This window comes from Podarcis tiliguerta (assembly GCF_965153285.1).
Source record: "Podarcis tiliguerta genome assembly, chromosome: Z".
NCBI classification, from domain to species: Eukaryota; Metazoa; Chordata; class Lepidosauria; order Squamata; family Lacertidae; genus Podarcis; species Podarcis tiliguerta.
The window spans coordinates 32,329,363-32,351,963 of record NC_139553.1 but is presented as its reverse complement, the minus strand read 5'-3'; positions in this window follow the sequence as shown (position 1 = coordinate 32,351,963).

Here is a 22,601-nt window from a genome sequence, read left to right as displayed (position 1 = left end):
TACTTTCCAGTCCTAGGATAACTGAAAAGGAAGGGGTGGCCAAGGCTGCCTATACACATGCTGTATAATATTGAATTTCTGCCCCATGACCATCAAAATTTGGCACTGATCAAACCAGATGCTGCAGCCTGTGCAGATTTAAAATATCCAGCAAAATTCTGCGTACTTTAAAATTAACTTAATGTATTCCACAATACTTACCTTTTTGCAATAAATTGTTCTAATTATGCAAATCAAGGGGAGGGGCAATGAACTAAGCAAGGCATTGAAACCCCCATGCCACCAACCACTGAAAACCTTCAGCTACTCTTCTGGTTTTTTATATTTTAGCATGCGCTGTCCACATTCTTGCAAGTAGTTCTTCTTAGCCTTAAGTGCATGGGTAGGCAAACTAAGGCCCAGTCGCCGGATCCGGCCCAATCGCCTTCTCAATCCGGCCCACAGATGGTCCAGGAATCAGCATGTTTTTACATGAGTAGAATGTGTCCTTTTATTTAAAATGCATCTCTGGGTTATTTGTGGGGCATAGGAATTCGTTCATTTATTTTTTCCAAAATATAGTCCAGCTCCCCACAAGGTCTGAAGGACTGACCCCCTGCTGAAAAGGTTTGCTGACCCCTGTGCTAGAGATTTTGTTCCTTTTTTAAAAAAAAAAAGAAAGATTTTCTGGGAGCTTAATTCTGTGTTCCTCATTTTGTGTTTCTTGTGCTTCTATAGAACCCTGCCACACACATGGTCTTTGAAAATGTCTCTTGGCACAGATAGCTGTCATCTTGGCTCCTGCTCCTTTGCATACAATACACAACAAGAAAAAAAGGACACACTATTTTTTCCTGCTCAGCTGTTTCTGGTGACTAAACTGTTGACATGCTTTGATTGAGTGCTTATTCAGGGCTTATCCATACTTACCTTTCCCCTGTAGCCCACACTTTAAGGTTTCATTCTTAGTGACCTCCCCCACTTTTGCTCCAAAGCTTTCCTTGCACCCCCCCCACACTTTCAAGCTGAATGAGAGCAAACTGCAATTCGCAGAAAACCTAAACTGATATTTGCCTTGCTTTAACACTAAAGAGTGGGTTTTCATGGGAAAAGCTCTGAGCGGGTGGGGAGCAGGGGGCAGGGAAAGACACCCGCTTGGACACAAAGCTTTTAAGTGCAGACCTGTGCCTACAAAGAAAAGTATAAGTGTAGATAAAGCTGTCACACAACTGTGGTTGCACTGGTGACAGCTACCCCTTATCACAAATAAATGATTCCATCATTCACTTGGCACACAGAGAAAGTGGAGTTTTGTCAGCATTATAGCCTTGTGGAAATGTGAGCTGATGAGTGATGTTTCAGGATCAGTCTGATTTTTATGCATTCTGGTTTGGTCTTATAAAGCCTCAGTGTGAAGTTACACACATATCCAACAGCAAGCATGAGGCTCCCTGATCCAGATCTGGACCTTGGTGGGGGCAAAGGGGTAAATCTCCTCTCCCCTGCCAGGTCCCAATCCAGATTGTGCTGTTGCACTTGTTTTTTTGTTGTTTTTTTAAAGCACATCCACACAGTTACTGCAGAGTCAATTTGGCCCTTAGCAACGTGGGTGAGAACGGTCACCCTAAATCACAGAGATGACAAAACAGCCTTTGCCAACCTGGTGCCTGCCAGGTATTTTGACTACAGCTATAATAATAATAATAATAATAATTTTATTATTTATATCCTTCCCATCTGGCTGAGTTTCCCCAGCCACTCTGGGCGACTCCCAACAGAATACTAAAAACACGATAAAAGATCAAACATTAAAAACTTCCCTGAACAGGGCTGCCTTCAGATGTCTTCTAAAAGTCAGATAGTTGTTTATTTCCTTCACATCTGATGGTAGGGCATTCCACAGGGCGGGTGACACTGGTGAGAAGGCCTTCTGCCTGGTTCCCTGTAACTTCACTTCTTGCAGGGAGGGAACCGCCAGAAAGCCCTCGGTGCTGGACCTCAGTTGAACGATGGGGGTGGAGATGTTCCTTCAGGTATACTAGGCCGAGGCTGTTTAGGGCTTTAAAGATCAGCACCAACACTTTGAATTGTGCTCGGAAACGTACTGGGAGCCAATGTAGGTCTTTCAGGACCAGTGTTATATGGTCTTGGCGGCCACTCTCAGTCAACAGTCTAGCTGCCGCATTCTGGATTCATAGTTTCCAGATCACCTTCAAAGGTAGCCCCATGTAGAGCACATTGCAGTAGTCCAAGCTGTGTTAGCTGGGGGATGGGAGTTGTAGCCAAAAACCTCCAGAGCCACCAGGTTAGTGAAGGCTGGATTTGAATATTTCTCTTACCGCCCCCCCCCCCTTTATTTTGACACATTGGCACCAAGTACTTTGCCTTCCAGGATAGCACAAGTGAATCTAACCATCACCCTTCTGAAAAACAGACATCATTGATGTAGAGAAGACTTACTAGTACCATGTAGGCATGGACCATAATTCCAGGTCTTGACTACTTGACAATCAGGGGTCTAGGGGGTCTTTACCAGCATCTGCTACCTGTTCCATCTTTAACTGGAGATGCCAGGGATTGAATTTGGGGTTTTCTGCATGCAAATCATGTGCTCTGCCACTGAGCCTTGGCTCCTTCCTTGTAGCAAGTGCTGTGAAACCAACCCCCATAGAGGCCTATAGGGAGCTGGACAGAGTTTCCTTTGATTAAATAATAAAAAATTACCCCTAGTGCTCTCTAGGACATGAACCCCAACTGAGGGGAAAGGACTTACGGTAGCTAAGTGGTAGTGCTTTGGTTGCTCCCCTGGGATAGGTTGTTTGACCATAACTGTGTCTATGGAGTACGTGCTACAGGCTTTGTGAAACTAGCTGCTAAATGTGTCGCTTGCTGGTTGACTTAGGGATTTTGTATTGTGATACTCCATATTTTGTTGTTCTAACATGCTGTTTGCTACTTTGGGAGCCTTCGGGTCAAAAAGTGGTGTATAAACAAACAAATCACGCATATGTCATTGCCTGATTTAGCTCCCACTGCAAGCCTTATCTTCCATTGGAATCAAAGTGAAATAGTGAGCAAGTGTTGGCACTTCTCAAAGGGGCCCTGTTCCCAAGAACAAAGAAAAAATAATTGCTTGAGAAACTTAGCCATGGGTACATTTAGGGGAAGGCTCAGTGGTGGAGCTTGTGCTTTGCTTGTAGAAAGTATCAGGTTTATCTCCAAGTATCTCCAAGTTGGACTGAGAGAGACTCCCATTGTCTGAAATCCTGGAGAGCCGCTGCCAATCATTGTGGACACTACTGAGCTGGATGGAGCAATGGTCTGACTCAATATAAGGCAGCTTCCTTTGGTCAGGAGTAGTGGTGTTTTAAAGATACCAGAGACATTCTTGATGATTAAGACACAGAGTGAGTGGTTCATGAGCCACCAAAATTGCAATGGGCAGAAGCGGCTTTGTGGCAGATGCGCTTGGGGAAATGCTCCCCCCCATCCCTTCCCCCACTTTCCATCCAGGTCAATACTGACATTCCAAGAGCATGAGCTGTCTTGAGACCAACTCTGTCACGGCATCCTTCCTCTTAAGAGCACTTCCTTGGCTGGTTCCTGTTTATCCCCCAGACTCCAGGCCATTTGCAGAGACACCTTGAGGCACTTCAATGTCTCTCCCTCCCTCCCTCTCTTTAATCTCTCCATCCCCTGCCCTACATCTTTTGTTGTGTTGGCTCTGCTTGGGATGCAGATGTTTCTGTCGCAGGAGGAACTTGGCAACCCGTGCCAGCTAAGGCTGCAAAAATGCTTCCACTGCTCTAACGTTTTTCCTCTTTATGTTTCTGTCAGGTGTCTTGAGCACAAAAACAATGCCCTTGCAAACTTTAAACATCAGCGAAAAATAAAATTCAAGATAGATGTCAATAAGGGTTTTCAATCAAGACACAAGTGACTCAAACCTTGGAGATAGCTGTTGGGAAAGGGCTCAGTGGTTGAGCATCTCCTTTGCATGCAAAAGTTCCCAGCTTCAATCCATAGCATCTCTAGGCAGGGCTGGGAGAAAACTATACCCAGAAGAGCCACTGCCAGCCAGTGTAGATAATGTTGAGCAAGATTGATCATTGGTCTGACTTGGTATAAGGCAGTTTCCTATGTTCCTATGTCCTGAACTACAGGGAATTCAGAGGAAAAGGGGATCTCCAGATAGGGGTTTCATATAAACCAAGGGTAGAAAATCTGTGCTCCTCCAGATGTTGCTGGATTATAACTCACATCATCCCAGACTGGCTGGGGCTGATGGGATTTGGAGTCCAGCAACATCTGGACAATAGGTTTCCCGTTCCTTTTGCAGAGTTGTTCAGATATCACAAATGGGTCATTGGGTTTTCTTAGCATTGGATCCCCCTGGAATGGTATTGCGTGGCATAAGACAATAAACCTAGAGTGGACCTGGAGTTAATGCACATGACAACTTAGGCACACTGATTTCAGTGGCTCTACTCTGTTGAATACAACTCATTGTGTGAATGCTTGCGGGGGGGAATGCAGTCATGAGGAATGCCCATCCCATAATGAATATTTGCCTGGAAAAGCCCAAAGATTGCCAGGAACTCCTACCTTGAGTGTAGAACAGGATAGAACACCTGTCAATCTGTCATTTTGACATTATAATTAGGACTACAGAATTAAAAAAAATAAATGTTAGATTAACTGATTTTAAAATACCTTTAGTTGACTAAATTTGTTCTTGATTAATTGGACAAGGGGAAAAGAATGAGAGACGGGTCACCCAATGTATTATTACTCCATTTAAAAAACAAGGAGTTATAAAGTTCATACCACAAGCCCCATAATAACAGAGGCATTCTCCATTCTTCCGTCCCCAGGAGGGAAATACTCTTCTAAGGTGATGCTTGCTGCAACACGTTAATGCATTATCTAAGAACAAAGGAAGTATCTTTACTGCTTTGGCATTATGGTTTCTACCAACATGTAGATGTGCACAAATCTAATTGGCAGATTAATCAACTGATTGGCCCAAACTCGTAAGGCTGAAAATGTTTCGTTGGTTGGGTTGCAGCTCTTTAAAAGATTGTGACTCTTGGCTAACAAAGCTGGAGGTGGTTCTGGCATAGAATATTTGCTGTGCTGTAGCATTAAGAGATGGAGCTGAGAACCAGGATGTCCTTGATAGGCATCTCTCCTTTGCCATAACTCACCTGGTGGCCTAAGGCCTCTCTCAGCCTCATTCTGCAAATGTGGGGGCAATAATAGCGAATTAACCTTATAACAGAGGTAAGAAACCTATGGCACTCCTGATGCTATTGGACTCCAGTTCACATCGTCCTGTGCTAGCTGGGGCTGATGGGGTTTGGAGTCCAGGAAAATCTGGAAGTTTTACCTATTCCTACTTTACAACAAGGTTGCGGTAAGGTTTACATCTTAGAAAAGCCTTAAACACTTGAAAGCACTGTACAGATTTCAAGTATTACTCTTCTCACACATCACCCTAAGAGCTTATCTTAAGCCTCTTGTGTTTTCCATGCATCCATCTATTCATGCAGGATAGAAAGTGTCCCCATTTTGAACTGTATGTTCATTCTAGCTCATGTAAGCATTACACATCCAGGAAATGTAATCGCTATATAAATATTTAACATCATCATCATTATTCAATTTATATCCCGCCCTTCCTCCCAAAGGAGTGAGCTTTTCAAATGGGCCAAGCATTTTACAGATACCCTCTTGCTGCGATCTTTAAAACAATCGTGTAACGCAGATCAGAATCACTATCTCCATATCTGAGCTACTAAGGTGGTAATCCTAACCTTGTTTATATGGGAGTAAGAGCCATTGGAGTTAGTATAACTTGCTTCTGAGTAGACTTGAGTAGGGCTTTCGGTGGCTTTTTTTTTGCAAGGGTGAGTATTTAATAGTGGGGAAGATCATGGAAGCTTTAAAAAATGCTGAAATGTCCACCACACTTCCATTACGCTGCAATTGTTTACTGTGCAATCGCCTTGTCTTCCACCGATTTAAAAGCCAGGACAGCATGCGTCCTTTTTGCTTAGATAATACAGCGCTAGAAAAATAATTATCTTACAATAGGTTATCAACAGTTCAAATGAGCTCAGCAGCTGCAGTGTGTGAGCTGGCTTGCCAAACGCTACTGCTTTAATGTTGCTTATGATCGTGCATATACATTCAGTTGAGACAAAGCGATGCCCCAGAGGCAGATCTTCTAGAAACTGAGAAGGTGGTGAACCCCAAAAATTTACATTTTCAGAAACCTCCAGCTGTATGCAGTTGTGGCTGGTGGCCATTGGAGTTGGTAGGATGGAAAGAAAGGAAACCAACCATTATTTTATGTATTTATTTACAGTATTTATATGTCACTTTTGAGGCAGACCTCAGAAAGTGGTTCACATAAGGTCTTTACAACAATAAGCATCATTTTAATTTTATTTTTAAAAAGAAAGCTGTAAAAGAATGGAAAAGACAGCACTTCTGCTCAGGGGCAAACGAAGGCACCCAGGGCGGCAAACCGCTATGTACGGAGCATGTGCAGCGTCACTACGTACAGCGTACGTACATGCGCTGTACATAGCTGTTTGCCAGCGCCGGCACTCCAGCACTGTACGGACGGTGCCGGGGCCCTCTGCTCACAGCTGCAGCCACAAACAGAGCATCCTCCATTTGCGGCTGTAGTGGCGACGGAGGGACCCCACCGCTGTCCGTCTGGCGCTCAAGCAGCACCGGCGGCAAACCACTATGTACAGCTCATGTGCGGCATCGTTACATACGGCGCATGCATGCAAAGCCGCACATGTGCTGTACATAGCGGTTTGCTGCTGGCGCCGGGATCCTCTGCTCATGGCTGCAGCTGTGGAGGATCCTCCACATGCGGCTGCGGCAGCGTGATGGCTGCTCATGCTACCGCAAGCCCCCACAGATTGCCTTCTTGTCACCTCCCCAGACATGGCACGCAGGGTGCACCCCCCGCACCCCCCGTTGCAATGCCGCTGCTTCTGTTCTCCTCCTCCTCCCCACCCTCTCAGGGTAAGATGGTCCATAAAATGCTGCTGTAGTGGCAATTTCAGGGAGAGAGAGGCTGCTACAGAATCTGGATGGCTACAGTTCATCAAGCTTATTTCTTTTCCACTCACCTGTAAGCAGTGTTTTAAAAAAGGTAAAAGGGCCCCCTGCAAAAGAGCCCCCTGCTCCATCTCCTCACAACTCCCCTTGTTGGTAAGATGGTTAGTTTGATGCAATCCTTGGTGGAAGCAAAAATGAATGTCTTTTGGCTGCTATAGATGAAGGTGGTAGCAGTATGTACAGTTCTTGCTAGGGATGGGTGAATCTCCATTTCCCAGGGCTAAGCTGTGACAAACTATGAACTGCAATCAAGGTTTGTTCTTGGGTTACCTGTGCTTTGTTTGTGGGAGATAAGTGCCTTCCTCCTCTGTTAAACTTTGCTGCAGGCACCTATAATGCTGAATAGCTTGGTTGCTCGCTGTTCCTCATAGTGGAATTGACGTGGCCGCCTATTGGTGGCCATGCAAACTGCAGCATGATGGTCACCTTAACATAGATATAGAGATATAGATAGATAGATAGATAGATAGACAGACAGACAGATAGATAATCAGGAGAAGTTCACACTAAATTGCTGATGAGTTTTATTGAGGACTGCTTTTTTAATTAAAAAAAGTGCAAATTGATGTGTAAGTGTAGTGTAATGCTGGTGGTCAACAAAAGAAGTTTAAAGACTGTCTCAAGGCAAATCTAAAAAAAATGTAGTATAAGCACTGACAACTGGGAAACACTGGCCTATGAGTGCTCCAGTTGGAGAACAGCCTTTGCCAAAGGTGTCATGGGCTTTGAAGACGCTCGAACTCAGGACGCAAGGGAGAAACGTGCTAAGAGGAAGGCACACTTGGAAAACCCTCACCGTGATCAACTCCCGCCCGGAAACCAATGTCCCCACTGTGGAAGGATGTGTAGATCCAGAATTGCCCTCCACAGTCACTTACAGACTCATTGTTAAAACCGTGTTTATGGAAGACAATTTTACTCAGCTACAAGTGATCGCCAAAGACGAAGTGTAGAGAACTGAGTTCAAGACTAGGACAATAAGAAATGGGGAGGAAACTGAGGGCTGCTGTATGTCTTCTTTTTCCAGAACACGTCCTCTTTTTGAAGGGTACGTAAAACGAGAGTCGTCATAGTTAAATGTAGAAGTCGGCAAATGTGTCTTCTTTTTTGCTCTTCAAAATATGTCAACCCTAACATAATCACCCATACTCACCCCTTAAGTGATGTGAGGTTGAGGCCTGACCTTTCTCTATATGAGAGAGTGAGAGTGAGTGGGTGGGTGGGTGCACAATTGGCCTTCCCTCAGTCTGACCCAGCAACACCCTGCAAAGGCCTGGTGGTCTCTCTGCTAGCAGTCTCCTCTGCCAGCTATTCCACCTCCGCCCAGATCCCCTTTGACCACAGCTGTTTGGATGGAAGTTTGACAGGGAGTAGCAAATTTCAGAAGAGAGATCATTTGAGGCCCCCTTGCTCTCTTCAGTCTAAGCCTGAAGGCGACGATTCGACATGCTTTTGTTTCTGTCTGCCCTCAAACTCTGAGAGCATTTAGATAAAGAATCTTTTAAACAAAGGCTAGATTTCGGGCAGTGAGGATAGGAAGGGGAGCTGCTTGGCTGGGGCCAGTAGAACTGTTACTCCACCAGCAACCTTATGATTTGCTCATTTTTCTGGGATGTGCATTGCCATGTGTACTATACTGTGGTTTTCTTGAAGATCTGTGTCAGAAAATATCGCCAAGGAAAAGGTATATGCATGTGTACCTGGCCCCTTTTATCACTGCTGGGCTGTACATTCATATAAACAAAACGTGAAGACCCTCTTTGGGTGGAGTGCTCTTCTTCTTATTTTCCTCTTTTCAATACAGTGGTACCTCGGGTTATATACGCTTCAGGTTACATACGCCTCAGGTTACAGACTCAGCTAACCCAGAAATAGTGCTTCAGGTTAAGAACTTTGCTTCAGGATGAGAACAGAAATCGCGCAGCGGTGGCGCGGTGGCAGCAGGAGGCCCCGTTAGCTAAAGTGGTGCTTCAGGTTAAGAACAGTTTCAGGTTAAGAACAGATCTCTGGAATGAATGAAGTACTTAACCTGAGGTACCACTGTACAGGCATGGGCAAATTATAGCTCAGTTGTCCAGGTTCATGCAGGTAGCAAGAAGAGGGAACAGGGGTGGAAGGGAGTGGCAGAGAGAGAGAGAGAAGGAAAGGAATGGCAGATTGTAGAACCACAGAATTGCAGAGTTGGAAGGGGACCATGAGGATCATCTAGTCCAACCCCCCTGCAATGCAGTGATCTTTCGCCCACCATGGGGCTTGAAGCCACATCTCTCATGCTGAGAGACTGAGCTGAGAGAGGTGTGCTGCAGAGAGAAAGAAGGGTTGGCACAGAAAGAAGAAGTGGTGGGAGAGAGTGAGCCAAGCCATGCTGCACTCAGTTTTGGGTCTGTCCCTAGGCCATCACTGGTTTTGGACCGAGAAAGCAAGGGGGGAGGAAGAGGGCACAAAGGAGTGCCTCACTCACTTTCGGATCTGACCCTGGCTACCACTGGCTTCAGCCCTGTCCATCACTGGTTTTGGCCTCCCACGCAGTGGCATTCAGGTCTTGACAGATTACTCCCAAGGGAATGCAGCCCTTGACAGAAAAAAAACCCTCCCTGTCCTGTTTTAACATAAGAGAAACTTCACATGAGTGGTAAACCAACTACGGAAAGGTCATTCTAAACCACGCTGCAAAAACATGTGGTTGCATTGCACGTATTACATGTTTGGTGGTGGTGATGAAAGAGAATTTAGGGGTTTGCGAGTGTGGAGGGGTGGGGGAAGGGTAGCAAACCTTTTTTTTTTTTTTAAACCTATTTCAAAATGCATTTTACTTCAGCGGCTGCACACTTTGACTGCACTGAATCTGGGAGGATTTCTCAGAAAAGGCCTAATTGTCATGTAGTTAACAGCTGCCAAGACACAAATTGCAAAAGCCTGGAGAAGCAGAAATGCTCCAGAGATTCAAGGATAGGATGAGCACATAAGATCTCCTCCCAGCTAAAGGGGATGGGCCTTGCAAGGATGGTTTTTGGGGAGAAGCAGCTCCCATTATCTTTTCTTTCACTGTGGCGTGTGTAGCAACTTAAAGCAAACTCCTTTAAAGTGACAATCGTTTTGCATTTCCTCATAACTTTTCTCCATACTGAATTATTTTGCTCTTTTAGTGCAGCTGATTGGCTACAGTGGAAGCAGGATGCTAAACTAGGAGGACCTTTGATCTTCTTCTGTCTGCTACACGCTCAGCTTGCCAACATTTCTGTTTCGAGCCCTTAGCTGTCCACTGTTGGAGGCAGAGTGCTGGGCTAAATGAACTTTTGGACTTAAGGGAATTCAGATGTCTCTGGACTATAACTCTCACCATCCCTGACCACTGGGAATGCTGTGGGAAGGGGGAGCTGATAGGAATTGGGAGCCCAACAGCATCTCCCCTTCTGATGTGTATATGTGCCTACCACTTGGTTCAATGCAATCTTCTAAGTGGAGTGATCGGTGCGTACCAAAGAGTGACAAGCAATGAGGCTAAACTCACTGGCTGGCTTCCAAAAACAAAAGATACGGAGAGAATAGTGATGACTGATAAAGGGATGCTAAACACTCCTGTGAGGCATTTGGGGAAATGAACAGTGAAGAAGGGAAATAAGGGAGCATGCCATGATTATGCTCACTCAAAGAGGAATTGTGGCCCAAAAGGGGTGAATGGACTCAAATCATAGACTTGAAAGGCACCTCATCTAGTCTAACCCTTTCCTCAATGTAGGATCTGCAATACAGGATGCAACTGCAGCATCCCTGACAGACAACTGCCCAGCCTCTGCATAAGTATCTCCAGCAAAAGAAAGTCACCAGCTCCTGAGGCAGCCTGTTCCACAGATCCTTTAGCTAGGAAGCTCCCTCCAATCTTTAGCTCAAAATCCAACTTCCCTGCAATTTTCACCCATTAGTTCCTCTGAAGCAAAAGAGAGCAAGTTGCTACCTTTCCTATAGTCAGTGGCGTAGCGTGGGGGGTGCAGGGGGGCCCGGCCGCACCGGCCGCAACATCTGGGGGGGGCGCTCGCGCTCGCACTCGCAGCTCTCTGCCCCTACCTGGCTCACTCACTCTCTCTCACTGCAGTGCTGGCTGTGCGAATCCGATCCGAGCCGCCGGGTCGCCGCCCACTGTGGAGGGGAGGGTGCCAGGCGTGCGGTGCGGAGAGAGAGCGAGAGCGAGGGACTATCTGGGGGAGGGACACTGCAGCGGGGGGGGGGGCGCAAATCACTTGCCTTGCTCCGGGTTAGGGGGCGCAAATTACTTGCCTTGCCCCAGGTGCTGACAACCCACGCTACGCCACTGCCTATAGTCTCAGGGGGGCAATTCATCCCAAGCCCAGGCATACCATCCCTTGAGGATGTAAACTGCCTCTCCACTGAAAAGTATTTGATCCAGCAACAAACTGGTGCAGACATTCTATCCATGTTAATTTATTACCTGGAATGTTGGCTCATTCACACAAATGTTGGGAGCTGGGTGGCAGCGGTAGAAGTTTCACCTCCCAAATAATTTTATTTATTTTATTAGCTTGATTATTAATTTTGTACCGTGGTTTACAATTTAAAAACACATAACACAGTAAGAAACAAAACAATAACACCCTCCCAAAAACTCATAAAGGCCACAGATTGCTTAATTAGCCAAAGGCCTGGGGGAACTATATATATATTACCAAGTAAATGGAGTTATTATGTGGAGTCAAATTGCTTTTAATATTTCTAATGTATATATGGAGCACTTGATTCAAACCAAGTCATTTACAATAAAAAACTTGGTATGCGTTATATTTGATATATTATGGCAAGTATATTGGCATTTATATTATGGCTCATTTAGATTGTGCAGTGAGTGGTTTTTTCGTATGCATAAAATATAGTTGATGGAGAAGGAAAATTAAATTAAAGGTGATGACAGTTCTCAGGTGTAGGAAGCAGGTCCAGCCCTAACATTATACAGAATGAGGCAGCTGCTTCAGGCAACAGCTGCTGGAGGACTAGTAGTGCTGCCCAGGTGGAGAGCAGGGCTGTGTGTCCTTGCACCAGCCAAACTAGGCTATAGACTTCTGGTGAGGCTAAGGGATGCTGTCACAGAAATGACACTCTCAGTCTGGTCGGCTTTTGAATGAGCAGCAAAATGCCTGGGGAATGCACCAGGAGTAGGGACCTCTTTGCCCTAATATTGATGAACTGCAGTTCCCATCAGCCTGTGGCAAACATGGCCAATGGCCAAGGATGAGTGGAATGGCGCTTCAGTAACATCTGGAGGGCCAGAGGCTCCCCAAGCCTGGGAAAGACCAACCATGGGCAACCTTTTATGGTCCGAGGCCAAATTCCTATCAGGACAACCCTTCCAGGGCCATGTGGATGTGCTTTAAGGGGGACTTGGTTTAAACCACAGAGCCCAGGGCTTGCCGATCAGAAGGTTGGTGGTTTGAATCTCCACGACGGGGTGAGCTCCCGTTGCTCGGTCCCTGCTCCTGCCCACCTAGCAGTTCGAAAGCACGTCAAAGTGCAAGTAGATAAATAGGTACCACACCGGCGGGAAGGTAAACAGCGTTTCCGTGCGCTGCTCTGGTTCGCCAGAAGCGGCTTAGTCATGCTGGCCACCAGAAGCTGTACACCGGCTCCCTCGGCCAATAAAGCGAGATGAGCGCCGCAACCCCAGAGTTGGTCACGACTGGACCTAATGGTCAGGGGTCCCTTTACCCATAGACAGTGCCTTGGAAGGGGTGCCTTGGAGTGTTTGAAGAGGAGGGGAGGAAGGGGGTTCCGGTCTCTGAGAACGGGTTGGGGGGGGAGGGGAGAGGCTGGGAACTGCAGTACCAGTTGTGTGTATGGAGGAGGGGCTGTGATCATCTCTTGGGGGTGTCCTGAACGGCTCTGTCAGGGGCGGAGTAAATCCCGCAGATGGGCGGGGTGGTGGTGGAAGCCGCTCTTCCTAGCGGGGGCGTCCTTCGCCCACCGCAGGAGGCAAAGCTGCTGTGTGGGGCGTGGGGTGGGGTGAGGGGGAGGGAGGCTGCACGAGGAGAGCGCGGAGGTGGCGGCAGGCGCGCGCGCGCGGGGGGGGGGGCGTGTGGAGGCAGCCACATGACCGGGCGGGCTGCGAGCCAAGGCGGACGGTCTGGGTCTCCCCCCGACGCCCGCCTACAAATGCAGGCGGGCCGCGGCGGGAGCGGGCGCGATCGCTGCTGCTGCTCCTCGCTGCGTGACTGTTGCAGCCGGCTGGCGTGGCTCGGCCCTCGGCGTCGCGATGGGCGTGCGGCGTTGGCTGCTGGCGCTGCTCCTTCTCTGGCTGGCTCTCAGCCCCGGCTCCGGAGGTGGGTGGCTGCTTCGCTTGACCCTCGAGGGCGGGCGGGATCGGGGCTCAGAGCGCCGCACTTGTTGCCGGGCGCGCACGCTAAGCGGCGGGGTGGGAAGGAGGGATCAGCGTCGACCGGGTCGCCTCTTCTCCCTCGCGAAGGACGCGCTCTTGAGCAAACTGCTGCCCGACCTCTCGCCCTCTGCTCGCCGTCGGGGCTCCCGCTCGGCCGGGAGGGGACGTGCCAGGCGGCGCGCCGCCCTCTCGCCCCCTTCTCCGGTTACGAGAGAGCCAGAAAGAGACGGCCTGGCACGGACAGCGAGATGGCGGGCGGGCGGGCAGCAGCGCCGGTCCTCCTCTGCTCTCTGCTGCGCCCCTGGCAGGCAGCGCCTGTTGCAGCAAGATCGGGGAAGCCTGCGCTGCTCCCCCGGCTCCCCGCGCGCGGCAGGCATGCTTCTTTGCACGCGAGCACATCACAAACCAGCGTGGGACTGCCTATAGGGTCTGGTGGAAGTGGGGTTTTCACCCTATCCCTGCCACCCTGCAGCTGTCCAGAACCCGCTTGCCTTGGGGACGGGGAGGGTCCCAAAACGAGTCCCGTGCAAGTTGCAGGGATCGTGCCTGTTAGCCTCCGCTCTGCTAGCAAGATGTTCAACAGATGAAGGCGGCTCACCTTCTGCCAGCTGACTTCTATCTGTTGAATGCCTGCCTGTTAGCAGCCACTTGAATCGGCGCAGGTTCAGCTGCTGAAGGCTAAACACCCTCTTCTGGGGCATACTTTTACCTGCTGAATGTCTGCCTGTTTAGCAGCCGCTCCCCTAGCAGGCGTCCCAAAGGGGAACGCTTTGTACTCCCTGCTGGGGAAGGCTTCATCTGTTGAATTCCTGGCTGCCCTTCTCATGAAGAGCCACATGTGGGCAATGGGGCAAGAGGCAGGGAAAATAGGACAACTCTTAGCCTGGGGAATGCTTTTCAGTTTGAGGGGAAAGGGGCTGCAGAGGCTTTCAAGGTGAGGAGACCTTGATGGTGCACCAGGGTACCTGTAGCAGCAGGGAGTAAAGAGGGAAGCTTTGGGCTCCCCTTATGGGCTTAAAGAGCAACAGCTGACTGGAGCACCACCTGACCCTCCACTCCTTGTCAGAAGATGCCAAAGGACTGTAGCCAATGTGAGATCTCAGCACGTCCCCTTCTTGGCACAGCCAGGACCAGCTTGCCCAGGGTGGTGCATTCGAGTACCACTTCGTGGGCAGGTTGGGATGGGAGGAAGGAGACCGGCACCAGCCTGCTCCTTCCGGCTGTTTAAGCTGGTCCCTCTTGCCAGGTGCTGATAATGTCCCTCTGTGTGTACTCGGATTCTTTTGTGGTTAATGGCTACTGCCAAGGTTAATTTGAGGCAGGGTTTAGTCCTGAGACCTGTTTCCAGTGCTGGCATTCCACCTTAGACCCTGTGGAGAAGGAGTGCCTCTGAGCACGGGCAGAGAGCACTGTGCTGTAAATCTGTACCTCTTACTATAAATCTGTAGCCAGCTTCCCCATATCTGGAAACTGATGGGAAGCAAAAGGTGTGGCTTCTAAATAGGTTTGAGCCGCTGCGCTTGTCTCTTCTTTACCCTCCCTGTTGGCATTTCCTCTCGTGATCTTTCTCTGGTCTTTGCCTCCAGTTTGTGCCCTTTAGTGGCAAGGTAGGTCATGGGCATTTTGTAAGGTACCAGGGACTGAGGTAGTGTCCCAAAGGGATGCAGAGCCAGAGGATGGGGGTTTGGAAGACAGCCAGAGGGGTAGGGTAGGGAAGGGAGCTGAAATAGGTTGATCTCACAAGCATTTGACCATTTTGGAGAATACAAGGTTGCTTTGCGCCCTCCTCTCCACTGAGCCTGACATTCGAGCATTTGGCATCTTAACCCTCTAAATATGCATGTGTGTCAGATTTCAAATGTGCCTCATAAATACATGCTTAACATGTAATGTGATGGCGAACATGATTTTTTTTTACATTGATCCAGTTTGGACAATGGTGCCCGTGAACAAGCTTTGTGATAGGTACATCACCCTTTCCTTCTCAGCACAAGTCAGTTACAGCATAAGTCTACCAAGAATCACAGTTTCCTATTTTGTCTGAACTTGGAAACTATGGTTACCAGGTTGGGAAGCAAGCCAGGATCGTAAACAAACTTCAAAGCATGTTTTGTGATCCTAGCTTGTTCCAAAAAGGTGGTCCTTTCAGGAAACCTGTTTATTGAACATTCATCCTGATTTGTTTGCATGGAGGTTAGATGACACCGAATGTATCTTGCACATTCATTCTGATTTGTCTACAGGGAGGTTAGATGATGTTACATCAAGCAATTATTATCCCAACACTTTCCAAAGCACTTCCCCTTACTTTCTTTATTGTAAAGAAAAACTGCTTTTTTGTAGGAAGTGGTTTTATTGCACAAGAGCACCAAATGCAACTTTAAATGTGCAACCTGAATTTGCCAGCATGTCATTCAATCCCACTCCAAAATAGCATCAATCTGGAAGCACCCCAGGATATTATAGTTTCCTAGTCCTGAGGAACTGGGAAACCATGGTTATTTGGACACTTCCAGCTTTAACCAGCTCACATCAAGGAGGAAAGCCACAAGACTTGCATATATGTTAACTTATTAAGGTGAGATAGGATCATCTAAACCAGGTCACATGTCATAGTTGAAAAACCTGGTATGTACCATAGCTGCTCATTAGTACAAAATAACAACCCCTGTAATTGGGCTGTTTAAGATGTTTTGATATCAGTAATCATTACAATGTTAACCATGAAAGGAGGGTTGATATTATTATCCTTATACTGCAGATATGAGACATGGAGATGGTGGCTTTCACAAGGACACCTAGGGAGTGAATGGCAGAATTGAGATTTGAGCTTGGGTCTGACTTGTGCACTGAGATCCTGCTCCATCGAAAACTGCAGGATTGACTTCCAAGTACAAATGCTTAGAATTAGCACTTTACGATCTGCATGGAATGCATTTCTGCGGTGTGTGAAGAAGTGGCTCTGAGTAGCAACATTTGAATGGGAAGTGCCCAAGCAACAGCTGCTCATGAACAGCTGCCCAGGATGGGCTGCAGGAAGGAGCAAAGCATGTTGGGAGGGGAGTATGTGGGATGGAGAATAAACTGAGGGTAAATGAGGGTGGAAGGTGAACTTGTTATTGTGCTGCTTGAAAAAGAAAAATAGATATCTTAATTAGTGGCGGGGAGGATAGACCTGCTGTGGGCATTCCGTGCAGCACACCTCCCCAAAATCTTAACAGTTCAGCTGTTCAGATAAGTTCCCTCGCTTGTGCAAACATCAGTCTATTAAGTGCTTCCCCTTGAGGTGTGTTTTGTGTGCCTATGCCATACCTTTCATAAAAGTCACACTGCTGTAGCATTTGAATTTGAGTCCTGATGAGAGCAGGAGAAAGCGAAGGTCTTCCAGGACCTGACCGTCAAGTGTGCAGGGAGATTTAAGGGCTCCTGTTAAAGCATTTGCAAATAAACAGGACTTGTTGCAGGGTTGGGTACCTGTGGCCCTTACAGATGTTGTTAGATTGCAGCTCCAATCCTCTCTCAGCACTAACTATGCTGGCTGGGGGCTGATGGGAGTTGAAGTCCAGCAACACCTGGAGGGCCACAGGTTCCTCACCCTACCTTATTAGATAGAGAGGAATGTTTTTACCCTATTGGGAACACAGGAAGATGCTTTAGCTCAGTATTGTCTACACTACTGGCTGTGGCTCTCAGTGTTTTCAGAGAGATTAGTCAGTCATGTCTGGAGATTGCCAGGGATGGAACTTGAAACCTTCTGCACGCAGAGCATGTGCACTACCACAGAGCTATGGCCCTTTCTTAGAAGGTGAAGCTGGTGCTTCCTCCAAGCACAGGTGTATGTGAAAGACATTTCCTGCATTACTTACTGCATGCTGATGGTGAAAAGGTTCATTCCCCTCAATTAAATCCACAAATGGGCAAGTACTTGAGGAGAGCTTTTGCAGTCCCCTACTCCTTGTGCCCTCCATCTTTCCCAACATCAGGGTCTTTTCCAGGGAGTCTTCTCTTCTCATGAGGAGGCCAAAGTATTGGAGTCTCAGCTTCACGATCTGTCCTTCCAGTGCGCACTCAGGGCTGATTTCCTTAAGAATGGAGAGGTTTGATCTTCTTGCAGTCCATGGGACTCTCAAGAGTCTCCTCCATCACCATAATTCACTTGCCTAATCCACAGCAGAACCATTGTTCATGTGTGTGTGTTTTCCCAGAACTGCTCAGCAGGCCCCTGTCATTTGAATTACAGCAGAAGGACATGTTAAAGGTATGTGCAGAATAGAAGGCTAAATCTGTGTTAGACTAATGCACTTAAACCACTTTGTGACACATTGTCAATAAAGTTAAAGAGCTGAAAAGATGGCGTTTGAAGACAGGTATACAGAGTGAAGATTACTAACGCAGGTGAAAATAGAACCAGAGCATGGGTTAATTAAACTGGAGCACCTGGATGTTGCATTGTGCATATGATATTGGATACCTGTTTTCCTGTCTTTACACAGAGGTGCCAATTCTTAACAAGTAGCAACTGCCATAAAACCAGGATCTCTCGCCAGTTGTTTGAAATGTAGACTTCTAGCCTAGTCTGAAGAGGATGCCAATTGCCATCATTATGCACGGTGCTTTACAGATTGGTAAGGAGTCAGGTCCCCACTGAAAAGAGGGAAAATACAAACAGGACAGAATCCTATCCACCCAGCGATGCAAGAAATGTGAAACTGGCAAATTGCTTACAGCTTTGGTCATCTCGCAGTCTTCTTGCAATCACTATAGCTCTGAAAAATTGTAACAAAACTGTGAGATTTAGGGTAAAATCATATGCAGTGCTAAATGAGTCACTGGATTTTTAATTTAATTTTACTTCAACTGTATTTGATTTTGCTATATCCTTATTTTGTTTTAAATAGCAACTGCCACAGTTTCTACACACACAGACACAGACACCTCCCCCCCCCCCCAACCACTGCTTTTATTACCCTCTGGAAGGTTCTCATTGAACCTTGTTAGTAACCCTGAAAGAGGACATGTGTCTTCACATAACACAGGGTGTTGCAATGCAGCCAGCAGAAAAGAGGATTGGTTAATATCATCAAAGGTGGTAGGTCTTTCTGTTTGTCACTAGTGTGTAGGAGAGCTGAAGTTTATAAGATGCTGAATGTTAACTGGGGTGACTTTCACACAGTAGTTTATTGTGGAATTGGTGCTGTTCACACATACATCTTTATCACGGCATCTGCATGAAGCTGCCCTCTGCAAAATGCCACCCCATATTTCTCTTTACCCCCTTTTAATCGGGACAGTTTTCTGCATTGCTTTTCTTCTTACTGGATTTTCTGTGGAAATGGTAAATCCATATGAAATGGTAAAGGGGTATAGGATGGCACTACAGTGTGGACTGTGTTGTGTGGATGCTACACTATAAACTTCCATGCATGCATCACCATGTCCACAATAAAGTCCTTGCATCCCTTGGGCCAGCTCTGGGCATGTTGCTCAGCAGGTTTAGACCATCTCTCGTGCTAGCTTGTCTCTGGGAGGCATTTCTGCACAAGAATGAAACGCCGTGCGGCAAGGTGAATATAAAACGGAAGAATGGTAAAAAGAGGTGTGGGATATAGCTATTAATGATAAATTAACAAGTGCTATTAAAGTAAGACAGGGAATATGCACGAGAAGTGATTCTGGAAGGTATTTATTTATTATAAAAGGTATTATTATAAAAACAATAATTTTTAAAAAGGAAGTTAAATGTCCTTTCATACAGCCAAATATTATGTAATTGGTCATTAAATAAATAAATAAAGTGGCATATCTGTCCAAGGCACAGCAAGACAATATCATCTAGGCAGCGCCGTTGACATTTTTCCCCATCACTGAACTCAACTTGGACCGTTGCCATGGGTCCTAATTTAAAGAAAAGAGCCTCTGATGCCGCTTCCAGTAGCAACGTGTCTAGTTCTGGTGCGTGTCAGGCAGATGCTTGCCGCCATGCAGGTCTGGCCGATGGGCCTTTGTTGACAGGAATCCAATGCTCTTCCTCCCTCCCACCCCCACCCAAAAATAACAGCTCAGACAAAGCTCTTTTCATAGCAGTAACAAACACCATCCTGTGATGGCCACACGGTCTGGAAAGGGAAGTCAAGACAACATCCCCAAGAAGCTTCAGAAAAGTGCCATCTCCACTGTGGCACAGACAGCAAAGGGCATCTTGGCCAAAAACCAGACAGGACTCAGCTACTGCACCTAAATCTTCTAGTAGCATGGGTGCTGGAGTTATCGGAAGAAAGCCATGGTCGCTTCCAGACAATCTGTTCATTTTGCACCCTCAGTCTCCATCAGCCAGTGTTGGATGTTGCTGGATTAAATTACATCCCTGCCTCTGTGCTATACATCTGAAGCATTCTTGCAGCACTTTGAAAATAGTGATGGCTTTCCTCCAATAATTACTAAGGGTCTTCTCAGCAGTGTCACCCTCTTTGTGGAACACCCTCCAGTCAGATGTCAAGGAGATAAAGAACTACACAACTTAGATTATGGAAAACTGATACAAACTTTACAGCTTGCTATCTGATTAAGGAGAATATAATGAAGATGTTTTATTGCTGGTACCTCACCCCAGTAAATTTATCAAAGATGTACAAAAAACACTCAAATCTCTGTTGGAGATGTAAAACAGAGGTGGGGACAATGTATCATATGTGGTGGGGGTGTAAGGTGGTTAAACAGTTCTGGACTGTGGTACATGAAGAGCTCAAAGATATTTAGGAGTTCAATTTCCAAAAATCCAGAGGCGTTCCTGCTGGGCTTAATATCTAGTGACATCCCCAAGGATAAAAGGAATGTATTCCTTTATGCAACAGCAGCAGCCAGAATATTAGTGGCAAAAAATTGGAAAACAGACAAAATACCAGAACTACTAGAATGGCGAGCTAAAATTTGTGAATTTGTGGAGATGGTAAAGGTAACAGCATCAAGTAGAGGCTGCCCCAACCAAAAAAATTACAAAGAGTGGGAATGCGTAAAGGTTTACATGAAAAGAGTTGGTTTCAGAGCTTAAAATCAATAGGCAACAGCTTAAAGGGCGCAAGGATATAGGATCATATTATAACAAATATAGAACAACAAATATAAACAGCTGTTAACGCAACAGTAGATAAAGAAGGTCGCACATGGGTGAAGGGTAGCAACGGGTTTAGGGGGAGGAAGGTGAGGGCATTAATTGAAAAATTGTTAAATACCGTATTTTTCGCTCTATAAGACGCCCCAGACCACAAGACGCACCTAGTTTTTGGAGGAGGAAAAGAAGAAAAAAAAATATTCTGAATCTCAGAAGCCAGAACAGCAAGAGGGATCACTACGCAGTGAAAGCAGCAATCCCTCTTGCTGTTTTGGCTTCTGGGATAGCTGCGCAGCCTGCATTCGCTCCATAAGACGCACACACATTTCCCCTTACTTTTTAGGAGGGAAAAAGTGAGTCTTATAGAGCAAAAAATACTGTACATATATATTGGATCTAAGAGATTAAGAATAAGGAACCAAAAGAAGGAGACAAATATTAAGGAATATGAAAATAAGGGAACCTGAGAAGAATCAGTATAAATGAAAACATGAGACTCAAGGTTTTGTTATATACTGTTTTACTTTGGATGTGAAGTCTTCTGTTGTAAAGATTGTACATAAAACGAATAAAACATTTTAAAAAGGGGGGGGGGAGAACTACACAACTTGCAGAAGACATCTGAAGGAAGCCCTGTATCAGGAGGTTTTCAATGTTTTATGTTTTATTATGTTTTCATACATGCAGGAAGCCTCCCAGAGTGGCTGGATATTACTACTACTACTACTACTACTACTACTACTACTAGAAATGTAGATTGTTAAGGGTTCTCAGAGTGCTTAGGAACATAGGATGCTGCTTTTTCCCAGGGTTTCAGGAGAGTCCCAGCCCTAAGCAGAGATGCTGGTGATTGAACCTGAGACTTTCAGAAAACAAATCAGATTCTCTACCACTGAGCTATAGCCCTTCTCCTGGTTCAACAATCAATCCCTTGTCTCAGGGAACTCTGGGAATTCAAATTCTGTGGGATGCGGAAAACATTCTGCATCTTTAACAAACTACAGTTCACAGGATTCTTCTCCCCGCAACCCTCCAGTCATGATTGTTTTTAAAGTGATATAATAGTGCTTTAAATCTATAGTGCAGATGGGGTCTTTGTGACTTCACACCGTCCAGATGTTGGACTCCCAGTTCTCCTCCTCTCTTGCTGTTGGCTATGCTGCCTGGGCCAGATGTGCCTGAGCTCTTTCACAGAGGCAGAGCTGCAATTCTGAGTGATTTAACAGCCAATCCCTTTTCCCAGCCAGCTCTGGAAATTGTAGCTGCAGGAAAGCAGCTCCTGACAGTTCCTGGCACCTTAGCATACTACAGCTCCCATAATTATTTAGGGGAAGCCATTACAGCTTAAAGTGTTTTTTTTTAAGAAAATGGTGTGAATGTGGCCATAGCACATTATGAGCCAGCAGTAAGAAGTAGCAGGTTGTGGGGCTGAAGGAAATAGTTTTACTACTGAATGGCTCCTGTTTGAGATAATTCAGGAAATGGGCTTTGAGGCCTGGGCTCATTGCCATGACTAATGGGCAATTTACCTTAAATAGCAGGAGGAAGCCAGACCATAATCTTGGAATGTGTTGGGTGCTTGAATTCAGTGCTCATCCTGCTTGGAGTAGACCCATTGAAATTAGTGAACATGATTAATTTTAGCGTGTTAATTTAAATGGCTCTACTCTGAGTAAGGGACGCAGGTGGCGCTGTGGGTTAAACCACAGAGCCTAGGACTTGCCAATTAGAAGGTCGGCAGTTCAAATCCCCGTGACGGGGTGAGCTCCCTTTGCTCGGTCCCTGCTCCTGCCCACCTAGCAGTTTGAAAGCATGTCAAGCTGCAAGTAGATAAATAGGTACCGTTCCAGCGGGAAGGTAAACGGTGTTTCCGTGCGCTGCTCTGGTTCACCAGAAGCGGCTTAGTCATGCTGGCCACATGCTGTACGCCGGCTCCCTCGGCCAATAAAGCGAGATGAGCGCCGCAACCCCAGAGTCGGTCATGACTAG